At 37.2% G+C, this 9549-nt stretch overlaps 1 protein-coding gene across 1 annotated transcript in view; it reads right to left on the bottom strand.

Annotated features, from left to right (window-relative positions):
* The window catches only part of LOC579149 (oxytocin receptor), an 18153-nt gene extending 13419 nt beyond the window's left edge, over positions 1 to 4734 (bottom strand). The window contains exon 1 of the mRNA XM_030974998.1: positions 4593 to 4734. The gene's annotated coding sequence lies outside the window, so the exon portion shown is untranslated. The remainder of the gene's footprint in view (positions 1 to 4592) is intronic.
* Positions 4735 to 9549: the final 4815 nt, after the last annotated feature.

The following is a 9549-nucleotide window of genomic DNA, read 5'->3' as shown; positions in this document are numbered from 1 at the left end:
GAAAGCATTTCCATTAGTCATTGTATTAACAGAAAAACAACAACTATTTTTAGCTATTGATTGGGAATATTTTTTCCTGTTGACCACGAGAAAAATAATTGTTAATACTATTTGGATAACCAATTTGGATTATGTTTATTTCATACCTCAAATAGAAGAATATTAGATGTAATAATATTTCCTTCCACATCTCCACATACCGACACCCCGTATCACTATTTTGATCTTAATGATGATTTTGTTAAGATAAATAAATATTTATATATTAATTAGTTTTATGTAGTTTAAATACTAACATCAAATCAGATATCTTCAATTTAATTCGAATTAAGGAGCAGAATGTATTTATTTGTACGGGAACATGCAGCTGCAACTTGCGAAATTCTATACCGTTATTAATTGCACTCCTGCTACCAAACATCCTGGGAGGCGTCGATACATGGTGCTTTCAAATTCATCATTCATGTAAACTGAAGACAAAGAGCTCCCTGAAAACCCATAAATAATAGATCAAAGGGAAAGATTACCATAGAAAAGAAAGATTTTGAGACGCTGCCGCAAATCGTTTCTCACTTAAAAACATTTCCCTCCCCCGCAAAAATCTCTCAAAAATACCAATACAACACGCGCATCATGGTCCTATCACTGCAATACAAAAACAATATTCATTTATTGTAATGCATTTGTATCTGTATTTATTGTTTATTTGTTTGTTTTTTGTTGAAAATAGTAAACATAACTGTATGTATTACATTGTTTAGGACAACGGAATGCAATTGTATTCATGGTGGTGGAAACAGCATTCAGTTCAATATTCTATGAAGAATAACGACAACAAGTCTCCATAATACCTCTCAAGACTTAAGAACAATTTATCCACATTGCAAAAAAAAAGGAAAGAACATGCCACGGCTGTTGTCAAAATCTGATTTTGTAAATGCCTCTAGAAATTCAACTTTACATTTTGTTCCTGTTGAGCTATGAAAAATTCAACGTTGCCGTTCTTCATTACGGGTAACCGCATGATAAAACGATTCATCCGGACCATATCACATAACCACGATGCAGGCGATTTATTTCAATCACACTTTCGTCATCATAGCTACATGCATCACTCACTGTCAACAGTTGTCAAAGTGAGGATAGAACATCTGCCCGAAAGCATGCTAGAGGTACAAGGGGTTTTCCCTTTTTCGTCAGAAAGCGAATTACTTTGAAAGTTCTTTCTTTTGTCCTTTAAAAATGCTTGATAATCTTTGTAAGCCATTGTTTAATACCTGCGAAGGCTATAGACCTAGATGAAGAATTGACATGCTATCAAATTTCTATCATTTCCTTTGACCGGAAACCACAACTTTTTAGTTTGAAAGTTACTTAAAAAAAATAAGTTTCTTTGCTCATTTACTTTGTTATGATAAGTGGTTGAAGTGAATGTTTATTATTTATGATTCTGTTAGTGATATAATTTTACTAAAATGAAAATAGCAACAACAACCACAAAAACAAAACAAAAACAAAAACAAACACAACGATTCTTCTTTCTGTGATATACATTTTCAGATGAGATCTGGCTACGTCGCGATAGATAAAAGCTTTAACTGCACACATTTTGTAACATTTGCCTGACTGTTTTTCGGGATATGTGTGAAAATTCAAAACAAATGCCTACCAGATATATTGAATTTATCATGAAAATTTAACCTAGGTCAGAGACAGTGAAAGAGAGAGAGAGAGAGAGAGAGAGAGAGAGAGAGAAACGACGGTAGACAGACAGAGAGGAAGGGCGAGTAAAGAGTAGCAGGAGGGGAATACATATAGGGGAGAGGGAGAACAAGAGAATGAGAGGTAAAGAGAGAGAGAAGGAGGGACAGAGGGAGAGCGCGAGACGGGGGACAGAGAAAAGATATAAAGATATAGAGAGAGAGAGGTAGAGAGGAGGGCAGAGGAAGAAAGGTGGATAGAGAGAGAGAGAGAGAGAGAGAGAGAGAAGAGAGAGATATAGAGAGATAGAGATGAGGGTAGAAAAAGAAAGGGGGAGAGAGAGGAGAAAGAGGGAGACAGACAGACAGACGGAGGGAGAAAGCGAGACGGGGGAATAGAGACCGAGAGACAATAATTATACAGGGAAAGCGTCTGGAAGAACTGGGTATCCGGCGTTCATTCAACCTTACCCGCTTCCTGACTGAGATATGATTTGCCACCGACACAGTATCAGCCAAATTCATTGATCGTTCATTCTCATTTTCGTAGCCTTAAGCGCTGGAAGAGAATCAACTTCTACCGCGCATCTGGCGAAGGAATGCCGTCATCCTCAACCCAAACTGAGGCGCACCAACATGAACAACGACAAATAAATAAAAACGCTCTGGAAGAAAACCCCTAATACAGGAAATCGAAAGACTGCCATCCCAGCTTTCGATCTCAACCGCCTCAACCCTTTGCCCCCTCCGGTGATCTCGAGTTTATCCACTTTAAAATTCGTTCTTGAAGTATAAATTGACAAGGGGTATGTTGTATGACTGGTTCAGTGCAAGGGCTAGTGGTTAGATCTTAAAGGAATATTTTCTAACAATATTACTCCTTATGATGCTCTTTGTCACACGACTTACACTCATGACAATAACCTTCCAAGGAGTTTCTTATAAAAAGTATTGATAATAACACTTATAATATTTACATCTATTTGGCGCACGTATTCATCCCCAGGTGATGCTCAGGGCGTCTGATTAGTACATACCCTGGCTTTATCCCAGCTGCCCTCAGGCGCTAACACATTCGAAGAATGAAATCCTACCAGGTACTCATTTACTCCACCTGGGTGGGAAGTGGCACATGCAGATAAATGTCTTACCAAAAGGCATTAGTAGTGGAGCGACACCTTTAGTGTATCTAGCGTAGGATACATTTATACAACTGTTCCCCGTCCCCCTCCAAAAGAAAAACGCGAACAAAAAATAAATACACAAATACATAACGCCGCTACTACAAACCCCTTCTTTCCTAAAACAAAATCTGTTTTTTTCAACCAAGCCTTATTTTATTTTGTTACCGTCAAAAAGTAGATATAGGGCATATTTGTCGCGTGTAAATTGCCAGGAAGTGATTACCTCTCCAGCGTGCATTAAAGTGCATGTAAAAAGACACGATTAAGACGCAATTTAATATTTTATCACCTCTTCTGTCTCTTAAGCGTTTTGTCTTAAATTTTCTCCCGAAACCTTCTCGAGGAACTAAAAAAGATATGAATTTTGAATTTCTATTCTTCTCTCAACTTTCAGGTCCATTAATGGAATTCGATATCGCTTAATTCCTGTCTGATGGCTGTTTGATGGTGTAATTGAAATATAAAGATATGGGTCTAAAAAACAGCGTTTTCCCTCAAAGCGCACGCTCAGGCTCATATAATTTCAAATGCACACCTCAATGTGATAGCCCCCGTATATTTCTGGGTCTCAAGAATCGACAGCGAATATGACACCCTTTTTCTCTCCCTTTTTTGAAATTTCTGCAACCGGCACTCTTCCAATATTGATATACCAAATATGTGTCAGGTAGGGGAGAGTGTTTGTGATTCGGGCGACGAATATTGAAATATTCAGTGATTTGTGGTGGTTTCCATTTCCCCCAAAATAAAAAAATGAATAAAAGAAAGAGCCAATTCTCCCTGGCTCAATGCATATTTGATGGCTGCTGCTTTAATGGGCAATAGACGGTGCAAATTGGAAAGCAAATGGGGCTGATCACATGGACATGAATACGTTAGGACTTTAATCTAAGTGTTTCGAATTACTTAATTCAAACATTGCTCTTGAAAATTAGAAATTTGATAGATTCAAAAGCGTCACATTAGCAAAATCAACTTTTCCTAAATACATAGAAACAAAGCAATTGGAGCCCTCCAGTATGACTCAAAATTAAGCTAAACGACTTTTCTTCAACAACAACAAAGTATTTAAATTGATATAAGCATTGCAAACTCTGCGATAAACATTTAAGTACATATGTGATATTGGATCTATGATTCCTTATAATTATAGATGTAAAATAAAAACGTACGGAAGTTCGTATTTCCTCTCGCGAAGTTTACACGAATTTAGAAAAGTATTAAGGTTAGGACTTTATAAAAGAACTCAGATGTCCTGATGAAATTTGTAAAGATGTGACCGTTTATTTACACTGCCTGAATTGGTAATAGCAATTGTATGTGGTAGGTTTTTCATTTATTTGTCTTTACTTCTAATCTCAATACATGTGTTATTACAGGGGGTGTTTCACAAAGATCCTAAGTAGAACTTAACACTAAGTTTGACTTAAAAATTATGGACAGCCATTGGAGCCTTAAAATGAAATATAGAAGTCTACTCAAAAGCAGAAATTCAAGTAATTTAGACATTTTATAAATTCCACAACAAGAATATGAAATCTCCTTAATGATAGAAAATATGAATGATTTGAATAAACATTTTATGCCTTTCAAAAATATTTTTACCAAATATTTTCAAAGATGCTAATGGCTTTCCATAATGTTTAAGTCCAACTTAGAGTTAAATTCTACTTAGGATCTTTGTGAAACATCCCCCAGGTGTACTTACCAATTTCATAAAAGATCTCCTTGAAGATTGAAGATTATTATATTTTGGAGACATACATGTAAGACAAGTTGCTGGCGTAAGTCGACAGAGATGTATGGATCAGCACGAATAAAACAAACTCCTGTCCGCCGTCTGACTTCAGAAATGGATCTGAAACGAAAAGAATTAATGCAAATAAAGGCAATAAATCATAAATGCGTATATCGACAGATCCAATACATATCAACTTTCGATCAATCGATACCATGTACCGATCTTCGCTGCAAGCTTACACCGTCTGCGCAGTTCGGCGGACGTCATATCGAATTTGTTGCCTTGTGCAGGAGACGGAAAGCGGTAATTTAAGATGTTGCATTCATGCCGCAAAGCAATCTGAATATCCAGATTTAGCAAATTTTATTAACTTTGACATGATGAGGAATATCAAAGGTACATTTGAAAGACGGCTATCACGTTCAATTTGTCAAGGCAATAGCATTTAGACTAGATACTGTTTATAGCGGATTGAATTCTGATCGCTACTTTCATATCTTACCCCGAAAGCAAAATGTTGGGGGTTTCTTCGCAAACAATTATAAACGTTATAAAAAAAGATAATTAACGTTGCTGTTCTGTTTTAGGTCACTGTCTATGTCAAACCTGGTATAATTAAGCCTAGGCTGACAATGAGGGACAGTTTTCGTCAGGATGGTTTATTTTCTTGAAGAAGAAATTGCAATTTCTATTATCTCAACCATAGGTAGGTCGGTCCTTTTGACAGATGCTCTTAAAACAATATGTTATATCCATTGATTGAAAAGAAGGAATAGATGTGTGGTTCTTTGTTAACAAATGAAACGGATTATATTTAATAACCATTAATATTCGGTTTGAATCTACTTTTACCCGATTGTAATAAATAGCCTTCTCTACCAAGTTTACATTTTCCTCACAGCAAGATATAAAGTTCAAATTTGGACCATTTTCCCCTAAAGCTACAAGAAAAAACAGCTCACTGTAAAAGGGCTCAAATGTACAATATTGAAAATGGAAATGTTATGTGAACCTTTGAAGGTGTAAAAGCACTTTTGACAAAGCCGAACTCACATTGGAGTAGAAAATAGAACCTCGACATCAATCCATGTTCGTTTTTACGACGCAAAGTGTAAGACCATAACAAAATGTTCAAACAGGCACCCTTATATGGAGTGCTTTTATGGGTACTTGTTCAGGGCGCACAATAAAATTCAGCCTTCACTATGTTGTTCTTTAAAGTATGGTTCGTTGCTTGTATTTTTGATGCTCTTTTTGTTAATGTTGGTGGTGCTGGTGGTGATGTGGTGGTGTGTGTTTTGTGGTCGTGCGGTTGTCGATGTTTTGTGGTTGTTGAGTAGAGTTTGAATTTATTTATTTATACACGGTTGAAAGCCGCCATCAGCTGAGAGCTGCTTTTCAGCATGGCCCCGAAACAATGATAGACATCAGATTAAAGATTGTTTTCTTTAACAATATAAATGATATCTAGAGTAATTGCACAAGTGTAGACATTACAAACGAATCATTAAAAATGTTTAGTTTGGTGGTTGGTTTGATGTTTTGTATTACATGGCTGCTATGTATGTATGCTTGTATTGCATCCAGGGGACCTACGGCGTTAACTCCTCTCCCAGGGACTTGGTAATGAGGACCAATGCCTTACTAAAGGGCAATAGTGCATTGAATTAGTTTCCCTTCAACGCTCAGAGTCCAGATCCGCTACGATACACCCCTCCTCAGCTCACATCAATGTTTGTTTTTTTGCCGCTTATATACAGTGTTCATGAATATCATCATTACTGAACGATTTGCCCGAAAATCAATCACTGCAACATGAGTCATCGACAAGATAGTATAGAAACTATTAAGTCCTGGAGAAACGACTCAAGCATCCGTCAATACCAAAGGACCTATCTGCGGAATGTCTCATCAGAAGACTTATGATGATTACAAGTCATTTCTAGCGACCAGCTAAATGTCCATGTCTCAACACCATACTGACAAGGTCACATCTGATGTGCATGACTGGGGATCTGGCAGGCTTGTTTTCATTGTCAAGTTCTTGAAGTTGGAGGGGGTAGTACGCGTGCATGCTGTCGCCGGATTTCCCCGTCAGATAAGAGAGAGAAATCCATTAAGGACGTTATAATGTTTTATGACTGGGAATCTCATTCTTTATCTACTATTATCTATAAAACCAAACCCATAAATGCAATATGAATTAACGACGTAGATTTTATTACTCTGTTCATGTATTATGCTGCTAATGAAGGTTTCATCTCATTTAGCATCTTAAAACGTCTTTGAGGTGAATATTGCATTTTATGTATTTTTGTTTTTCCCACCATTCATCAACACCTGCCGCGATCATAAAATAGAGGAAAACCATTCCATTAGAGTGAAAGGCCTTAGGTATAACTGTGGTTTTAAAGAAACATGAACAACCTGTTCATAATTTTATCGCCAGTGATTTCATTTCCGTTTACATCTGTTTTGGCTTCAAGGACGGAAAACATCACTGAAATCGTATATTAATGTATATTAACCTACAACCGTCAAAGCATAAAGATTCTTATAGGTTTTCTAGCGCAGTTTGGGAGAAATGCGTTAGATCAATATTTACTTTTACCGTTCTCGTTATTATTTATCTAATTTTCTTACACTATTATTTATTCTCCAATTAGGTTTTATATATTGTAGGATAACAACTGTGGTGATTTAAAAAAAAAAATCATATATCAACATAATTTATTGTTATAAAATTCAATACGTCTTACGTAATTCCGAAATTCATTTCAGTATCAAATTAGTGATCTGGGTATGCAACAGTTTGACGAAACTGTTCCTACATTAATTTCTACAGCAAAATTATTCGTCAGTCACACCGCCAAATCGACTCCACGCCAACACCAAACCGACCGATCATTGGCCATTCGTGGTAATGTTTTTTGTGTTAAGTCTGCCATCGGTCTGGTGTCGGTCTCATAGGTGTGACCAGGGTGGGTTTTTTTGGCAGTGGGGACGGGTCCACTGAGAAAAATTCATGGCGTTGACACAATGGCCCTCTAGGTAGGGTCGTGGAAATGTAACCAATGTTCGGAATCTTGTTATGAAATGCGAGCCGCGAGCTTTGATTCGGTTCAGTCACATTACTGTCTCTAATAAGTGGGTGAGCCGGGTTGGGGGAGAGGTGACGACGAGACTCATTGATGAGAGATGTGTCGATCGGAATGAGGGATAGGAGCTGATGGAGAGATGGAGGGAGAGAGAAGTGGAGCGACAGAGAGAGACAGAGGGGAGAGATACAGAGATAGATAGAGTGGGATACAGAGACAGAGAGAGAAACAGAGAGAGGCAGAGAGACAGAGGGAGAGGGAGAGAGAGAGAGAGAGAGTGAGAGAGAGAGAAGAGTAAATGAAATGGAAGAGAGGGGAGAAAAAACAGGAAGACAGTTTTGGGAAAAGCGAGTGTGGAAAGGAGCGGGAATACAGAGATAAAATAAAGATTTTGTTTTTTTTTTAAAGAGAGAGAGAGAGAGAGAGAGACCAAAATAGAGTAGGAAGATCGAGAGTCAGTGAGAATATGAGAGAAGGAGGGAATGCCAGAAAAAGAAAAGAGAGAAGGTTCGAGTGACAATTTGATTTAGGAGAGGACAAGGAGAGAATGCGAAAAGAAAAAGGAAAGGGCGAGAGAGAGAGAGAGAGAGAGAGAGATTGAGATGGGGTGAAAATGACAAGGTTGAAAATTGAATTACCGAATGATAGCGTACATAACGCCGTCAATTCCCGCCCGTAATCATACACCTTCTCTAAAATTGTAAGAAGAACATGTCAGTAACCCATGAATTGACATTGATGCCACCGTAACCTAGTCAGGCAAGTGACAGATGAATTTCGTTCGTGAGGTATGACTATGATGCCATTACAAAAAAAAAGTCCGCCATTTTGTAGATACAGGTGAATATGCAACAATATTTAAAATTATTAAGTTTCTAAAATTATAAGGTTTCTACATACTAAAACAGGATTAAAATCTCTCTGTGAGTATGATGAGTAGAGGCATCCATTTAAAAAAAACGTAAGGAAAAGTTGCACTATGATCACATAATCCTGTTAACTTTCCGTTAACAATTTTTGAGTTTCCACAAAGCACGGGATAAATGATTTTCAATGAATCTTTCAAGAAGGAAAAAATTGAATGATTATAATCTGACCGTAATGCATGCACTTCAGTAAATTCTTCAAACCTATCAACAGCATATTATATAACATATACTACACTCAGCATGTATCATTTCATTCTACTTTAGGGCGTGAACTTTAACCTTTAGCTTTTCTTTTATTTACTATGCATTTGTCTCCTGTAGGATTTATACATGTTTGTAATGAAATAATTTCGTATTTCATTTTATTTTTATATTTGTATTAATTTTATTTTGATGGACTTCTCATTTTCCTATCAGTACGTCATCAGAGTATTTTGGCGTGTTATCGATGATATTCTCAACGTCTAGCTGCAATGTTATAATAATAATTACAGGGCTTAGTGTATTTCTAACTTTACTCCTAACAAAAAAGTATACGATGTCTAATTGTCTCAATTCATACCACATGTTTTCTCGTTTGTTTTCGCGGACTTACAATAGTATCAAAAGCAAGCCATTAAGACGCCACGCTGACCATCGGTCATACAAATATTTTGTTAATGTTAAGCCTTTTAAATCATGATAAGCAAACAAATCTATACGAAGTACTGGTATCAATGACCACGCATTTTTGAAATGTTTGTGCTTTTGATGTTTTCCATGCTTCGATCTTCTCCAACCTTTTGCCCCCGCAAGTGCACTACACCCCTCCTCCCCCCCCCTCTCTCTCTCTCTCTCTCCCACTCTCCTTCCCCTATATCTCTTCTTGGAGAGTCTTTGCGAACGTGTGAAACGCTA

Source organism: Strongylocentrotus purpuratus, unplaced genomic scaffold (genome assembly GCF_000002235.5).
Source record: "Strongylocentrotus purpuratus isolate Spur 01 unplaced genomic scaffold, Spur_5.0 spur5_scaffold_7, whole genome shotgun sequence".
Lineage (NCBI taxonomy): Eukaryota > Metazoa > Echinodermata > Echinoidea > Camarodonta > Strongylocentrotidae > Strongylocentrotus > Strongylocentrotus purpuratus.
Note: the sequence above shows the minus strand (reverse complement) of the source record. Positions and strands in the feature narration are given on the sequence as shown.